At 39.6% G+C, this 17,267-nt stretch overlaps 1 pseudogene; it reads left to right on the plus strand.

Annotated features, from left to right (window-relative positions):
* The first annotated feature begins 675 nt into the window (after positions 1 to 675).
* LOC100599721 lies at positions 676 to 1,204 on the plus strand (annotated as a pseudogene).
* The last annotated feature ends 16,063 nt before the right edge of the window (positions 1,205 to 17,267 follow it).

A 17,267-nucleotide genomic window follows, 5' to 3' on the forward strand; every position in this document is an offset into this window, starting at 1 on the left:
GTAGTCCCAGCTACTCGGGAGGCCAAGGCAGGAGAATGGCGTGAACCCGGGAGGTGGAGCTTGCAGTGAGCCGAGATCGCGCCACAGCACTGCAGCCTGGGCAACAGAGTGAGACTCCGTCTCAAAAAAAAACAAAAAAAAAGCTACATACTGAAACAAAAGCAGACAAATCCATACATTGGTCCACCAAAAAGTGAGCAGCCTAGGACTATAGAAAACTTTATATTACCCAAAGAGTTGGGGAGAGTCAGTTTATCATCAGTTTTGGCGTGGGTGGGAGTAGAGGGGAAATAACCTTCCAGTAAACAAAAAACATTGTCTGCACAGAGTTTAAAGGGAACGTGTGAAGGTTTGTGAACTATCCTATATCTACTCTTTCTTCTTATGGAACAGTCCTGTCATTTTCCTCTAGAAAATTGCCTCCTATATTTTCTGGCTATGTGTTCAAGGAGCTATAATACCCACCCCCAGATCCAGGGATGGGCACTTAATACAAGCCAGGATAAGGAATATGTACCCTTGCAAATTTCCTGGACTAATAATTAATAGAATGTTATAAGCCTGGAGCTGCCATTGCCAAGGGCTAAAGCTGGGAGGTGAGTCAGTCACGTTGAGCCAGGCGAGCACTGTGGGCTGAGCAGGGGCTGCAGGGCAGTGGGAGTGCAGATTGAAAAAATGCAGACCAGGGCGCTACTCACTTCTCCAGCTCTGATGTGCTGTTGTACCAGGGGTCTAATCAGGCCTGTGTCTGCCTCCGTCTTGAATAGCCCAGATAATTCATCTAAACAGCCTTCCTATAGCAGCTCCCCACTCCAGGTGACCAGACAGGAGTTTTAGACCAGTGTTGTCTCACGGGACATTGACACAGCAGCCAAGTTGATTGGTGCTGGGGCAGCCACAGTAAGTGTGGCTGGTTCAGGGGCTGGCATTAGAACAGTGTTTGGCAGCTTGATCATTGGTTATGCCAGAAACCCATCTCTCAAGCAGCAGTTCTTCTCCTATGTCATTCTGGGCTTTGCCTGAGGCCTTGGGGCTCTTCGGTTTGATGGCTGCCTTCCTCATCCTCTTTGCCCTCTCTGACGGTCACCTGCCTATACCTGCTGCTGCAACTCCACATCACTCCTGGTGCTGGGGTGTGCTAAGCTTTACCATTAAATACAACATTTCTCAAACAAACACACAAAAACCAGGAGAGCTTGCTTGAGAATGAAGTCAGTGCAGAAGAAAGCAGACTCTAGAAACAAAACCACCTCATCTTTGACAAACCTGACAAAAAAAAGAAATGGGGAAAGGATTCCCTACTTAATAAATGGTGCTGGGAAAACTGGCTAGCCACAGGTAGAAAACTGAAACTGGATCCCTTCCCTACACCTTATACAAAAATTAATTCAGGATGGATTAAAGACTTAAATGTTAGACCTAAACCATAAAAACCCTAGAAGAAAACATAGGCAATACCATTCAGAACATAGGCATGGGCAAGGACATCATGATTAAAACACCAAAAGCAATGGCAACAAAAGCCAAAATAGACAGATGGGATCTCATTAAACTAAAGAGCTTCTGCACAGCAGAAGAAACTAACATCAGAGTGAACAGGTAACTTACAGAATGGGAGAAAAATTTTGCAATCTACCCATCTGACAAAGGGCTAATATCCAGAATCTACAAAGAAGTTAAACAAATTTACAAGAAAAAAAACCCCATCAAAAAGTGGGCGAAGGATATGAACAGGCACTTCTCAAAAGAAGGCATTTATGCAGCCAACAGACACATGAGAAAATGCTCATCACTGGTCGTCAGAGAAATGCAAATCAAAACCACAATGAGATACCATCTCACACCAGTTAGAATGGCGATGATTAAAAAGTCAGGAAACAACAGATGCTGGAGAGGATGTGGAGAAATAGGAATGCTTTTACACTGTTGGGAGTGTAAACTAGTTCAACCATTGTGGAAGGCAGTGTGGTGATTCCTCAAGGATCTAAAACTAGAAATACCATTTGACCCAGTGATCCCATTACTGGGTATATACCCAAAGGATTATAAATCATGCTGCTATAAAGACACATGCACATGTATGTTTATTGCAGCACTATCCACAATAGTAAAGACTTGGAACTAACCCAAATGTCCATTAATGATAGACTGGATTAAGAAAATGTGGTACATATACACCATGGAATACTATGCAGCCGTAAAAAAGGATGAGTTTATGTCCTTTGCAGGGACATGGATGAAGCTGGAAGCCATCATTCTCAGCAAACTATCACAAGGACAGAAGGATAGAAAACCAAACACCGCATTTTCTCACTCATAGGTGGGAAATGAACAGTGAGAACACTTAGACACAGGGGGGGAAGAAACATCACACCTCAGGGCCTGTTGTTGGGTGGGGGCAGGGGGAGGGATAGCATTAGGAGAAATACCTAATGTAAATGACAAGTTAATGGGTGCAGCAAACCAACATGGCACATGTACACATATGTAACAAACCTGCATGTTGTGCACATGTACCCTAGAACTTAAAGTATGATTAAAAAAAAAAAAGAAGAAACAAAGAAAAGCAGTCGACTGGCTGGGCATGGTGGCTCATGCCTGTAATCCCAACACTTTGGGAGGCCAAGGCAGGTGGATCACAATGTCAGGAGATCAAGACCATGTTGGGTAACATGGTGTAACCCTGTCCCTTCGGAAAAAAAAATACAAAAAATTAGCCAGGCGTGGTGGTGGGCACCTGTAGTCCCAGCTCCTTGGGAGGCTAAGGCAGGAGAATGGCGTGAACCTGGGAGGTGGAGCTTGCAGTGAGCCGAGATCGCGCCACTGCACTCCAGCCTGGGTGACAGAGTGAGACTCCTTCTCAAAAAAAAAGGAAAAGAGTCGACCTTTGTATATTAACTTTTTGTCCTGCAAACTTGCAATACTCACTTATTTGTTACAGAAGGGTTTAAAAAATTATTTGTTATTTTCTACATAGACAATCACATTGTCTACAGACAATATGGTTTCTTTCTTTCCCAACTATATGCCTTTTATTTTAGCTTTTTATTCTACTACGCTAGGAGCTTCAAGTATGGTGTAAGTAAGAGCGGGGAGAAGGGCCATTCTTGCTTTGGTCTCAGTCTTACGGAGAAAGCACCCATTTTTCCCCACTAAGGATGATGTTATCTGGAGGTTTGTTTGTTTTGTAGATGTTCTTTATCTAACTGAGGAAGTGCCCCCAGTTCTATTTTGCTGAAGATTTTTATCAGTAATTGATATAACCATATAAGTTTTCTTCTTTCATCTATAGATGTGGTGGATTATATTGATTGTATTTAGAATGTTGAACCAGCCTTGCATACCTTGAATAAATCCTGCTTGACCATTGTGTGTAATTTATACATGGTTGAATTTTATTAGCTAATTTTCTGGGGAATATTTTTTGCGAATATTTTTTGCTAATATTTTGTCCAAGACACTGGAGGATACTGGTCTGTATTGTACTTTGTTGTAATACCTTTATCTTGCTTTTGGTATTAAAGTAGTATTGGCCTCAAAAAAAAAAAAAAAAAAAAACAGGAGAGCTTGCTTGAGAATGAAGTCAGTGCAGAAGAAAGCAGACTCTAGAAACACAAAAAGACAGCACGTGATGTCAATGAGCACACTGAGCTCGCCATGCTGGCCTAAAGCCATGATGCTGGACTTTTAGACGCATAAGCAAATAATCCACCCTTTTTGTTTAAGGCAGTTTTAATTATATTTCCATCCTTTGCCACTGACTAATATAAAACTGCACTTACTCCCTTAAGCTCATGAGACGTTTTATAACTAAGGGTATTTTTTTGTTTCTATATCAGCACCAGGAATATACATACAGAAGTACTGGGAAACAAATATTTAAGCTCTAGGGCTGGGCAAACTTTTTCTTAAAGTGCCAAATAGTAAAATTTTAGGCTTTGTGGACCAAGAGGCAAAACTCAGGATACTATGTAGATACTTATATAGCCATCTGCAATAGTTTGAATGATAGTGTCCCCTCCAAAATTCATGTTGAAACTTATTCCTAATGCAACAGTATTAAGAGGTGTTGCACTTGGGAAGTGATTAAGTCCTGAATGTTCTGGCCTCACGAATGGAATTAACACCCTTATGAAACAGCTCAAGGCTGAAGGGAGAGCTCTCTTGTCCTTTCATACTTTCCATCATGTGAGAACACAGCCTTCCTCCCCTCTGGAAGATTCAGCAAAAAGGCGCCATCTTGGAAGCAGAGAGCAGCCCTCACCAGATGCCAATCCTGCTGGTGCCTTGACCTTGGACTTCTCAACCTCCAGAAATGTGAGAAATAAATGTGTATTGTTTATAAATTACCCAATCTCATGTATGTTGTTAAAGTAGCACAGAGTAACATAACACACTATTTTAGATGCAACAATTTTAAAAGGTAAAAACCATTCTTAACTCCCTTGCTATAAAAAAAAATCAGCCTCATGTATTTGACCTGCAGGCCCTGCAAAAAAATGGCTTAACTTACTTTGAACATTCTTTCTTTTTCTGTCTGTTAGAAGAAAGTATTTGCTCATTTCATTGTTATCCTTCAAGAATCAGCACAAATATCTCCTTACAATGGCCGTTCCTGAGACTGCATATGTTTGGTCCTATGTTCTCTCTTCCATGCTTTACTTTTCTAGACTTGTAACCTTTACTCAGTTCCTTCCCTCATTTTGACATTTTAAAATTGTGAAACTTCAGGCATATAAAATGCTATAAAATACTAAAGTGAACACTTGTGTAACATGTGTACAACTGAGCATAACAGTTAATAGATGACCCATACATTTGAATCGTATTTTGTACCTTTCCTGAAACACATTTTTCTCTCTGTTAGACAGGTACTCTCCACCTGTGATTTGGTACCTATCCATCTTTTCATATCGTTATAATTGTATAACATCTCCAGTTATTCCCATATAGGTGAGTGTAACATTGTTATATGTTTAAAGCTTTATAAAAATACGTGAATTTTTCTAAAATTTACTTTTTTTGGCTTTTTCTTTTTTTCACCTTAGCATTGCATCTGTAAGAGTCATCAAAGTTGATTTATGTAGCTACAATTCATTAACTTTTACTGCTCTATTGAAACGCATTTGATGAATACACCACACTCTGTCTATTCTGTTGACGAACATCAAGGCTGCTTCCAATTTTTGGCACGCACAAATATGTGCTGCTCTGAAAGTATTTTGCCTGCCACTTTGTGCACATCTTGGAGAACACCTCCGTGGTCATCACATATGCAGGGGCAGAATTGCTTGGTTGTAGGTGATGTACATCTTTTTTTTTTTTTTTTTTTTTTTTTTTTTTTTTTGTGATGGAGTCTCGCTCTGTTGCCCAGGCAGGAGTGCAGTGGTGCGATCTTGGCTCACTGCAAGCTCCACCTCCCGGGTTCACGCCATTCTCCTGCCTCAGCCTCCTGAGTAGCTGGGACTACAGGCACCAGCCGCCACGCCTGGCTAATGTATTTTTTTTTAAGTAGAGACGGGGTTTCACCATGTTAGCCAGGATGGTCTCGATCTCCTGACCTCATGATCCGCCCGCCTCGGCCTTTCAAAGTGCTGGGATTACAGGCTTGAGCCACCGTGCCCGGCCCCTCATGTACATCTTAAAGTATGCTAATGATTACTTCTGCCCCATAAGTGAACCCATGCCCCTTCTCTGCAGTCTGTAAGAGTACTCATTGCTCCGAATCGTTACTAAAATATGGTATTGTTTAAAACTTTTAAGCTTTTAATGGAGATTTTCAAACATAAAAAAATAGACAAACACCATAATGGATCCTAAGTATCCATTATCCAGTTTCAAGAATTATCATCTCATAGTCAGTATTGTTTCATGTGTACTGATATCCACTTCCCTTATCACATGTCATTTTTCAGCAAACCACAGGCATAAAAATCATTACCAGCTGGGCGCGGTGGCTCACACCTGTAATCCCAGCACTTTGGGAGGCTGAGGCAGGCGGATCACCTGAGGTCCGGAGTTCAAGACCAGCCTGACCAACATGGAGAAACCCCGTCTCTACTAAAAATACAAAATTAGCCGGGTGTGGTGGCACATGCCTGTAATCCCAGCTACTCAGGTGGCTGAGGCAGGAGAATCACTTGAAACCAGGAAGGGGAGGTTGCAGTGAGCCGAGATCGCGCCATTGCACTCCAGCCTGCGCAACAAGAGTGAAACTCCGTTTCAAAAAAAAAAATTATTATTTAATTTGTAAATATTGTATGGTATTACAACTTTAAGATGTTTTTTATTTAAAAAATGACCACAATGCCATTACCACACCTCAAAAAAAATTTCTTACCAGCAAATATCCAATAGTGTCAGTGTCATCATAAACATTTTTAATAATTTTAATCAGTATCAAACAAAATTCACATATTGGAAATGATTAATGTCTCACGTATTTTTTCGGTCTGCAGATTCCTTTTCCTATTTTCTGTTTCCCCACTTCCTTTACTTGTTAAAGAAATTAAATGTTTTGTCCTGTAGAATTTCCCACAGACTGGATTTTGCTGATTGCATCTCCATGATGTTGTTTGATATGACCAGTAAGTTGCTAGTTAGGACTATAGGCTACAGGGTTGGTATTGTATTTTTCCATTGTAATGCCTGGTTATCCTTGTGATTTTAGCAGTTAGTACTCAATCTCTATATTCGTAATTTATTTTGTACTGCAAAATGTTTAATTCTAATTTTCTCACCCCTTCTTAACTAAATAGCTGGAATACTTCTATGAAGAGAAACTTTCCCTTCTACTGTTGAGTTACTTAGTAGTAGAGTTCATACAGTAAAGATGAAACAAAAATGATTTGTTTTATAATATTTATCTGTTCTTGAAAAAAATGAGTCGGTTTACAACCACTCTTCAATGATGACTAATAAATTTATTTTTTGTATTATTTCGAATTCAAAATAATAAAGTATAAAAGCTCATTAATTTAAATATAATTGATGGGGTTCAATCCATCTCAGTTCTTGCTCTTTCTGATACTCAGATTTTTCAACTTTGTCTGATGGAGCCTCCTTGAGTTGGACCTTGAGTCACTTTGACAGTTTTGATACCTTTCTTCTTATTTTCTATGATAGGATATTGCACGCTCATCTTATATTTATCCTTGAAATTATCCACTTCTCCAGGGATCCTTGGGATGTGTGTGTGTGTGTGTGTGTGTGTGTGCATGTGTGTGTGTGTGTGTGTGTGTGTGTTTCAGTGGGAATGGCATTTGGCATTTATACTCTGGGCACTGCAAGTTGTTGATGAAATAATTTAATGCTTGTTAATCTGATAGGTATGTAATGGTAGCTCACCATGGTTTTAATTTGCATTGCTTAGATGATTACTTAGGTTGAGTGTTTGTAGGAATATTCTGATCATGTCCGTTTCTGTTCCAAGTTGTCAATTCACATCTATCATTGATTTTATTTCATTGCATTGTTGTCTTTTTTACTGAGTGTGGAGGGTTCTTTAGATATTTTATATACCTGTTCTTTGTTGGCTATATTTGTTTCAAAAAATTTCTCGCAACCTGTGCCTATTTTTACTGCTGTTATACTATCTTTTAATGAGAGAATTTCTTAATCTGAATGCAGTTAAGTGTACTTTTCTTTTGTGGGTTGTGCTTTTTCCTATCTTGCAAAATAATTTCCCAAAGAAGACAACATCATGAATGGTATCAGGAGGAGCCATGCAAATCCTCTCTTGAGTGAAATAACTATAATTGGTAAAAATTATCAAATCAACAGCTATTTAAAGTCTCTGGGAATATTTAACAAAATCTATTAAAGCTGAGTAAGAATAGTGAGTGTCTGTGGCACTTGAGCTATGACCTAATCCCTCTCTCCCCTTTTCCAGCTCGGTGTGGTGGAAGTGCCTTTCTGACTGAGCTTGGTCGATAAGATGGGTCTCTCCATCCAGTTCCCATGTTGGTGCTACTGTATCTCTCTCGCTGAGGCAGGTTACTAGCATTTCTTATACCTGTTTACTTCCATGTAGCAGAGGCTAAATTCCGGGTGAATATGGGTAAAAGGTCAGAAGCTCCCTCCCTTTACCCACCCGCTTCTTGTAAAGGCTCTAGCTCAGGTGTAGAAGGCTAAGAACACTGGAGTTCTGATTACCCTTGCCTGAGCGTGTTGGTAAGGTGAAGTTTTCATGCTTGGGGAGGCAAGAAAAGACCAGAGGCTGCTGCCTCCACCCAGCACTCTGCCCATAAATCAAGGATGTCACTCAAGAGTAGCATGCCACTGTCCCCACCCCTACCTCTGGAGAAGTGGCCTAAAATTTTTGCTCAGGAGAAAAATCAGACCATAAGAAGAGAAAGATCCAATGCTCTCCCCAGGGGAACTGACTTCATTTGAAACAGACTGTAGGAAAGTTCAAGCCTAAGTGCACTCTCGAAAACAATGGAGATTTCAGATGTAAGCAATTAAAAGGATGTTGGTAGAACCATGAAAGCATCAGTTAAACTGTAGGCCAACTAGTTAGTAGGAAAAAAAACCAACAACAACAAGAAAAAAGCCAAGAAGAGCCCTCCTGGAGTCAAAACAAATTTCAGTGACTTGCTTCAAAAACCACCCCTATGAGGGGCTCTTACATTATTAAATGAGACCTTGAAGCTATTTATGCACCATGTCATTGTCAAAAACAAGAGTACAATCAGCCTACAATTTAGTGTACCCCAACAGCTGGGTGTGATAGCAAGACAGGCAAGCAGCTTAACTTAGAAACCCATAAAGAGACTGCCAGAAAGCCCCACCAAAGCCACTGTAAATCCCAGGGTGACTATCTCCATCCCTAGGCTGTACCCTCTCAGGAGCAACATCAAAGGTGTCACACTGCAGGGAGAAATAGAATGTATTAAATGAGTTCAAGGAAGTGAGTAAACAAATCAACAAGCAAACCAACAATGAAAAAGTACCTAAGAAACTATACTAATAAAGTTAATATTTTTTAAAACTCTATAATGTATAGCTGTTCTCCTTTCTTCTCTTGGCTTCTTCATAAGACATAAAGTTATATAAAGTAATAATTATAACAAACTATAATTGGGAAGAAAAATTAGTATCCAGAGTTGCTACAATATAGTATTTTAAATATCCAGTTTTTTACAAAAAATATGAGACATGCAAAGGAAGGAGAAAGAGTAAACTGCACACGAGATCATTAGATGGCAACAGGAACTACTTAAAGAGGACTAAGATGTAGGACTTAGCAGACAAAGCTTTCAAAACAGTTATTATATATAAGTTATAAGATCTAAAAAATACTATGCTTAAAGAAGTTAAGGAAGGTATGATGACAATGTCATAACAAATAGAGAATGTCAATAAGTATAAAGAAGTTTTATTTTTTTAAAGAAGAACAAAATGGAAATGTTTAGTGAAATATCACAATACAGAAATAAAAATTGCACTAGAAGGACTCAGTAGTAGATTTCAATTGTGAGAAGAAACAGCTAACTTGAAGACAGACTGATAAAGAATATGCATGATGGTGCATGCCTGTAGTCCCAGCTACTTGGGAAGCTGAGGCAGGAGAATCACTTGAACCCAGGAGGTAGAGTTTACAGTGAGCCGAGATCGCACCACTGCACTCCAGTCTGGTGACAGAGCAAGACTCCGTCAAAAAAAAAAAAAAAAAAAAAAAAAAGAGTATACAATACAATACAAAGGTACAAAGGAGAGAAAAGCAGAATAAATAAAAATAATCAGAGTCTAAACAGAAAGTAGAATAAATAAAAATAAACAGATGTGGGACACCATTAAAGATATGAGAGAGGAGAGAGTGGAACAGGAAAAAATATTTAAAGAAATAATGGCCTGAGATTTTCCAAATTTGATGAAAATCCTTAATCTACACATTCAGGAAGCTTAATGGACTCCAAGCAAAATAAACAAAAAAGATTCACTCTCATACACATCACAGTAAAAATGATGTAAGACAAAGAGAAAGCAGCAAGAGAAAAACAGTTCTTCACAACAGTGATACTTATTAAGATTAACAACTTACTTCATATCAGAAATTATGGAGACCAGAGGGCAATAGAATTGTGTATTGAAAGTGCTGAAAGAAAAAAAAAAGCAAACAAGAATCATTCATCCAGCAACACTCTATTTCAAAAAATGAAGAAAAAATAAAGACATTACCACCCACTTTACAAGACATACTTAAGGAATATCTTTGGGCTGATGGCAAGTGATCCAACACAGTAATTCAAATTCAAATGAAAAACTGAGTCCAGTAAAAGTAGTTATGCAATTACAAGACATAGTATTAATATTTATTATATTTTCTCCTTATTTTAAAAATGACTATATAAATATACATGGATATGTATTTTTGAGCACATAACACAGAAATAGAATATATTTGAGAACAGCACAAAAGAGGCAATCTGGAACAAAGCTATATTGGAATAGGGAAATTACAATAGATAATACCTAAAATCCACAATAGCAAATGAAGAAACCAGAAATGATAAATGTGAAGGTTAATGTTTTAAAACTATATAAATATATACTTGTTCTCCTTTCATCTTTCTGCTTTTTTAAGAAACATACAATATATTAAGTAGTAATTATAACAATGTATTATTGGGTTTCTATCATATATAGATATAAGATATGTAAAGTAATAACAAAAAGATAAAGAGAGAATATAACTATATATCAGTAACATTTCTATATCTCATTGGGATTAAGTTAGAAGCAGATTCTGGTGAGGTATGTATTACAAGCCAAAGAACAACCACTAAGAAAATAACTTCAAAAATACAGTAAAAATACTGAAAAAATAATATGTTATATTGGAAAATGTTCAATGAATGCAAAGGAAAGCATAAAGGAGCTATAGAGAAACAAAAAAGACATGAGACATATGTGAAATGAAAAGTAAAAGGTAGAAAATGAAATAAAAAATTAATTCAAATAGATCAAGGATTCAAAGTAAGAGCTAAAACTATTAAATCCTTAGAAGAAAATATAGGAGTAAGTCTTCATGACTCTGAATTATTCAGTTTTCTTCTTAGGAATGAAACCAAAATCACAAGGAAGCAAATAAATAATAGATAAATTGAGTTTATCAATTTTTAAAACATTTATATCAAAAAATATTATTTAGAAAGTGAAAAGACAATTCATAATATGAGAAAAAATTGCAAATCAGTTATTAATTATGAACTTACATCTATAATGTATAAGGAACTATTACAACTCAATAATAAAAATCCAGTTAAAAATAGTCAAAGAATCTAAATATACATTACTCCAAAGAAGATAAACAAATGGCCAATAAGCACATGAAAAGATGCTCCACATCATTAATTATCAGGAAAACACAAATAAAAACCACAAGGTGACATCACTTCACATCCAGTAGGATGGCCACATATACATTAAAACAAAAATAATAACAAGTGTTGATGAGTATGTGGAGAATTTGAAACCCTCATGCATTGCTGGTGGAAATGTAAAATGGTGCAGCCCCTTTGGAAAACAAATTGGTAGCTACTCAAACAGTTAACATAGAGTTATCATATCACCTAGAAATTCCACTCCTGGGCATTTACCCAGGAGAAATGAAGATAATTGTCCACAAAGAACTTTCACATGAATGTCCACAGTGGTATTATTTGTAATTGCCAAAAAGTATAAAACAACCAAAATTTGTAGATGATTAATGAATGTGGTACATCCATATAATGGAATACTATTTAACTATGAAAAGGAATGATGCATTGATCTTTGCTAAAACATGGGTGAACCTTTAAAAAAAACATTGACACAATCAACAGAGTGAAAAGGCAAGCTATGGAATCAAAGAAAATATTCTCAAATTATATATCTCTGATAAGGAGTTAGTATCCGGAACACATAAAGAACTCTCACAATTCAACAATTAAAAAAATGAAATAATCCAAGATATGAAGTCTAGGCATGGTGCCTTATGCTTGTAATCCCAGCACGTTGGGAGGCCAAGGCACGCAGATCACCTGAGGTCAGGAATTCGAGACCAGCCTGGCTAACATGGTGAAACCCCGTTTCTACTAAAAATACAAAAAATTAGCCAGGTGTAGTAGTGCATGCCTGTAATCCCAGCTACTCGGGAGGCTGAAGCAGGAAAATCGCTTGAACCCGGGAGACAGAGGTTGCAGTGAGCCTAGATGGCACCATTGCACTCCAGCTTGGGCAACAAGAGCAGAATTCTATCTCAAAAAAAAAAGAAAAAAAAGAAAAAGAAAAGAAAAGAAAAAAAGAAAAGAAGAAAAGAAAAGAAAAAGCTATGGTTTGTCTCTTCCTAAGCCATAGGCTTCCTTCCTTCCCTACTTCCTTTTTTCCCTCCCTCCCTCCCTCCTTCCTGCTTCTTCCTTTCCTCCTTCTCTCCCTGCCTCCCTCCCTCCTTCTCTCCTTCCTTCCTTTCCTCCCTCCCTCTCTCCCTCCTTCTCTCCTTCCTTCCTTTCCTCCCTCCCTCTCTCCCTCCTTCCTTCCTTCCTTCTTTCCTTCCTTCCTTCTTCCCCTTCCTTCCTTCCTCCTTCCTTCCTTCCTCCTTCCTCCCTCCCTCCTTCCTCCTTCCTTCCTTCCTCCCTCCTTCCTTCCTTCCCTCCTCCCTCCCACCTTCCTCCTTCCTTCCCGCCTCCCTCCCTCCTTCCTTCTTCCTTCCTCCTTCCTTCCTTCCCTCCTTCCTTCCCTCCTTCCTTCCTTCCCTCCTTCCTTCCTCCTCCCTCCCTCCTTCCTTCCTTCCTTCCCTCCCTCCTTCCTTCCCTGCTTCCCTCCTTCCTTCCTTCCTTCCCTCCTTCCTTCCCTGCTTCCCTCCTTCCTTCCTTCCTCCTTCCTTCCTTCCCTCCCTCTCTCCTTCCTTCCATCCTTTCTTCCCTCCCTCTTTCCTTTCTTCCCTCCCTCCTTCCTCTCTTCCCTCCCTCCTTCCTCTCTTCCCTCCCTCCCTCCTTCCTTCATTCCCTCCCTCCCTCCCTCGTTCCTTCCTTTCCTCCCTCCCTCCTTCCTTCCTTCCCTCCCTCCCTCCTTCATTCCCTCCCTCCCTCCTTCCTTCCTTCCCTCCCTCCCTCCTTCCTTCCCTCCCTCCCTCCTTCATTCCCTCCCTCCCTCCTTCCTTCCTTCCTTTCCTCCCTCCTTCCTTCCTTCCCTCCCTCCTTCCTTCCTCCCTCCCTCCTTCCTTCCTTCCCTCCCGCTCTCCTTCCTTCCCTCCTTTCCTCCATCCCTCATTCCTTCCCTCCTTCCTTCCTTCCCTCCTTTCCTCCTTCCGTTCCCTTCCCTTCCCTTCCCTTCTCCTTCCTTTCTTCCTTCCTTCCTCCCTTTTTTTCTGCCCCTCCTCTTTCCCATTTTTTCTCGCTTCTGTATCTTTACTGTATTGGTTAAGACTTCCAGATTAATTAAAGTAGAGATAGTAACAGTGAAAACTCTTCTTTTATTCCCATTCGAAAAGTAAATAATGTCAAATTTCAACAGTGAAGTAACTGCTGCCAATTTTTTTAGATGCCTTTAGTTTATGGAAATTTCTTACTTTTCTTAGTGTGCTAAGTTGTTTTAATGTAACTGAATGATGACTTTTTAACAGACTTCACATCTGTTGCCATTATCACATATAAGCTTTTTCTTTTAAAAAATAATTTATTAAATTTTACAATAATTTTTTTAAAAAAGTGAAAACCAAACTTGCATGCTTGTGTTAAACCCAACTTGGTGTTGATATATCATCTTTTTAAATAATACATTACTAAATTTAGTCTGCTTGTATTCTGTTTAGGGCTTTTGCATGTTGTGTGTTAGTGAATATTAACAACACGTAATTTTTCTCTCTCATTTAATAAGGTCATTTTCCTTTTTCTATACTCTGGAATAACTTGCATTATACTGAAATAATTTATCCCTCAAATGTAGATACTCCCACAAAGAAAACTCTAAACTTGAATAGGTTCACCAGACAGTCTACCAATTAATTCTTTGATCTCTATTTGACTTTCCTCTTATTTCTTAAACCAATTTTCATGTTTTATTTTTTATTACAACTTTAACTTAAGAGCCACAGAAGAGGGGTGGAATAAGAAAGTGGAATAGAAGACTGCATCTTTCATCCCCCCAGGAAGAACACCAAACTTAACAAATATTTACACACAAAAATCACCTTCATAAGAACCAAAAATCAGATGAGCACTCACAGTACCTGGTTTTAACTTCATATTACTGAAAGAAGCACTGGAAAGGGCACAAAAAACAGTCTTGAATTGCGGATGCCACCCCCTCCTCGTGGCAGCTGCTATGTGGCACAGAGAATCTGCATTTAGCAAGGGAGAATGCAATTGTGTTCCATGATTGCATTGAACTCAGTGCTCCCCTGCCACAGCAGAAAGCAGAACTGGTCTGTACTTAGCTGATGCCTACCTGTGGAGAGAGCATTTGGACTGGCCCCAGCCAGAGGAGAATTCCCCATCCCAGCAGTTGGAACTTGAGTTCCAGCAAGTCTCACCACTGCAGGCTGGTGTGCTCTAGGACCCTAAATAAACTTGAAGGGTAGTTTAGGTCACAAGTACTGCAACTTCTAGGAAAGTCCTCGTGCTGAGCTGGGCTCAGAACCAGTGGACTGGAGAGACGTGTGACCTACTAAGACACCAGCCAGGATGGCTAAAATAGTCCTTGTGCCACCCATCCCTGAACCCCAGGCTGCACAGCTCATGGCTCCAAAAGAGACTACTTCCTCCTGCTTGAGGAGAGGAGAAGAAAGAGTAATGAGGATTTTGTCTTAATCTGGGATAGCAGCTCAGCCACAGCGGGATAGAGCACTGGTCAGAGTCTTGAGGCCCCCAGTCCAGTACCTGAATCCCAGATGACATTCAGACATATCCTGGGCCAGAAGAGAACCTGCTGCCTCAAAGGAAAGGACTCAGTTATAGCAGTCCCCATCACCTGCAGTGATACCCAGGAGGTATGCTGTGGGCCTTGGGTGAGATTCTGAGATGTATTGGTTTCAGGTGAAACAGCAGCACGTTCCCAGCTGTGGTGGCTATGGTTTGAGAAAAGCAGATGGAAAAGTAAAGGAGACTTTGTCTTGCACCTTAGGTACCAGCTTGGCCCACAGAGATTTAGAGCACCAGGCAGGCTCTTAAGGTCACCGATTGTAGGCACTGGCATTTGGATTGCATTTCTGAACCTGCTCTGAACCAGACAGGAGCCCACCACCCTGAAGGGTGACTCCCAGGCCTAGCAACTTTCACCACAAGCTGACGGAAGAGCCCTTGGGCTTTAAGTCAACATTGGTGGAAGCCTGACAGTACTCCTCGTGGGACTGTGGTTGTGGTGGCCACGTGGTGAGGCTCCTTTGCCTGTGGAAAAGGGAGGGAAGAGTAAGAAAGACTTTGTTTCACTGTTTGAGAGCTAGCTCAGCAGCAGTACAGTTGAATGCTGGTAGGTTTTTAACTCCCATCCTTGGTTTCTGTAGGGCATCTCTGGACCCACCCTGGGCCTGGGGAACTTGACACCCTGAAGGAAAAAACAGAAGCCTGTCTGGCTTCACCATCTGCTGATTGTCTAGTCCTAGGGTCTTGAGCAAACGTAGATAGTAGATAGATAGAGGTTACAGCAAGCCTTGGGCAAGACCCAGTGGTCTGCTGGTTTCATGTCTGACCCAGTGCAGTCTCAGTGGTGGTGGTCATAGAGGTGCTTGTGTCACCCTACTCAAGCTCCAGGTAGCTCAGCACGGAGAGATAGAGACTCTGTTAGTTTTGGAGAAAATAAGGGAAGAGAATGAGCATCTCTACTTGGTATTTCAGAGAATTCTTCTGGATCTTATCCAAGACCACTAAGGTGGTACCTCCACGAATCTGCAAGAACCACAGCACTACTGGGCCATGGGTCCCCGCTAATACAGATACAGCTTGGATCATAACACTCAAGTTCTTTGAATTCCTGGAAATCCTTCCCAAGCAGGGTGGGTACAAATAAGCCCAGACTGCAAAGACTACAATAAATACCTAACTCTTCAATACCCAGACACCAATGAGTATCTACAAGCATCAACACCATCTGGGAAAACATGACCTTATCAAAGTTAATAAAGCACCAGGGCCCAATTCTGGAGAGAAAAAGATAGGTGACCTTTCAGGTAGAGAATTCAAAACAATCACTTTGAGAAAACTCAAAGAAATTCAGGATAACACCAAGAAGGAATTCAGAATTCTATCAGATAAATTTAACAAAGGGATTGAAAAAATTTAAAAGAATCAAGCAGCAATTCTGGAGTTGAAAAATACAATTGACATACTTAAGAATGCATCAGAGTCTTTTAATACCAGAATTAATCACGCAGAAGAAAGAATTAGTGAGCTTGAAGCAGGTTTTTTTGAAATTACACAGAAGAGGGAAAAGAAAAAAGAACTGAAAATCACAGAGCTCACCTGCAAGATCTACAAAATAGCCTCAAAAGGGCAAATATAAGAGTTACTAGCCTTAAAGAGGAGGTAGAGAAAGAGGTAGGGGTAGAAAGTTTGTTCAAAGGGATAATAACAGAGAATGTTCCAAACCTAGAGAAAGATATCAATGTCTAAGTACAAGAAAGTTATAGAACACCACGCAGATTTAACCTAAAGAAGACTACCTCAAGTCCTTTAATAATCTAACTCCCAAAAGTCAAGGATAAAGAAAGGATTCTAAAAGCAGCAAGAGACAAGAAACAAGTAGTATACAATAGAACTCCAATATGTCTGGCAATAGACATATAAGGTTTTCAGTGGAAACTTTATATGTGCTGAAGGGAAAAAAAAACTTTTACCCTAGAATAGTATACCCAGTGAAAATATCCTTCAAACATGAAGGAGAAATAAAGACTTTTCCAGACAAACAAAAGCTGAAAAACATCATCAACACCAGACCTATCCTACAAAAAATGCTAAAGGGAATATTTTAATCAGAAAGAAAAGGACATTAATGAGCAATAAGAAATCATCTGAAGGTACAAAACTCACGAGTAATAGTAGGTAAATAGAAACACACAGAATATTATAACATCATAACTGGTATGGACTTACAAAAGACCCAGAATAGCCAAAGCTGTTCTAAACAGAAACAACAAAACTGGAGGAATCACATTACCTGACTTCAAATTATGCTATAGATTTATAGCAACCAAAGCAGCATGGTACTGTCCTAAAAAATATCAGACATATAGACCAGTGGAGGAGACTAGAGAAATATTTCCCTGCATCTACAGTGAACTCATTGTTTAC

This window comes from Nomascus leucogenys, chromosome 18 (assembly GCF_006542625.1).
Source record: "Nomascus leucogenys isolate Asia chromosome 18, Asia_NLE_v1, whole genome shotgun sequence".
In the NCBI taxonomy this organism is placed as follows: Eukaryota; Metazoa; Chordata; class Mammalia; order Primates; family Hylobatidae; genus Nomascus; species Nomascus leucogenys.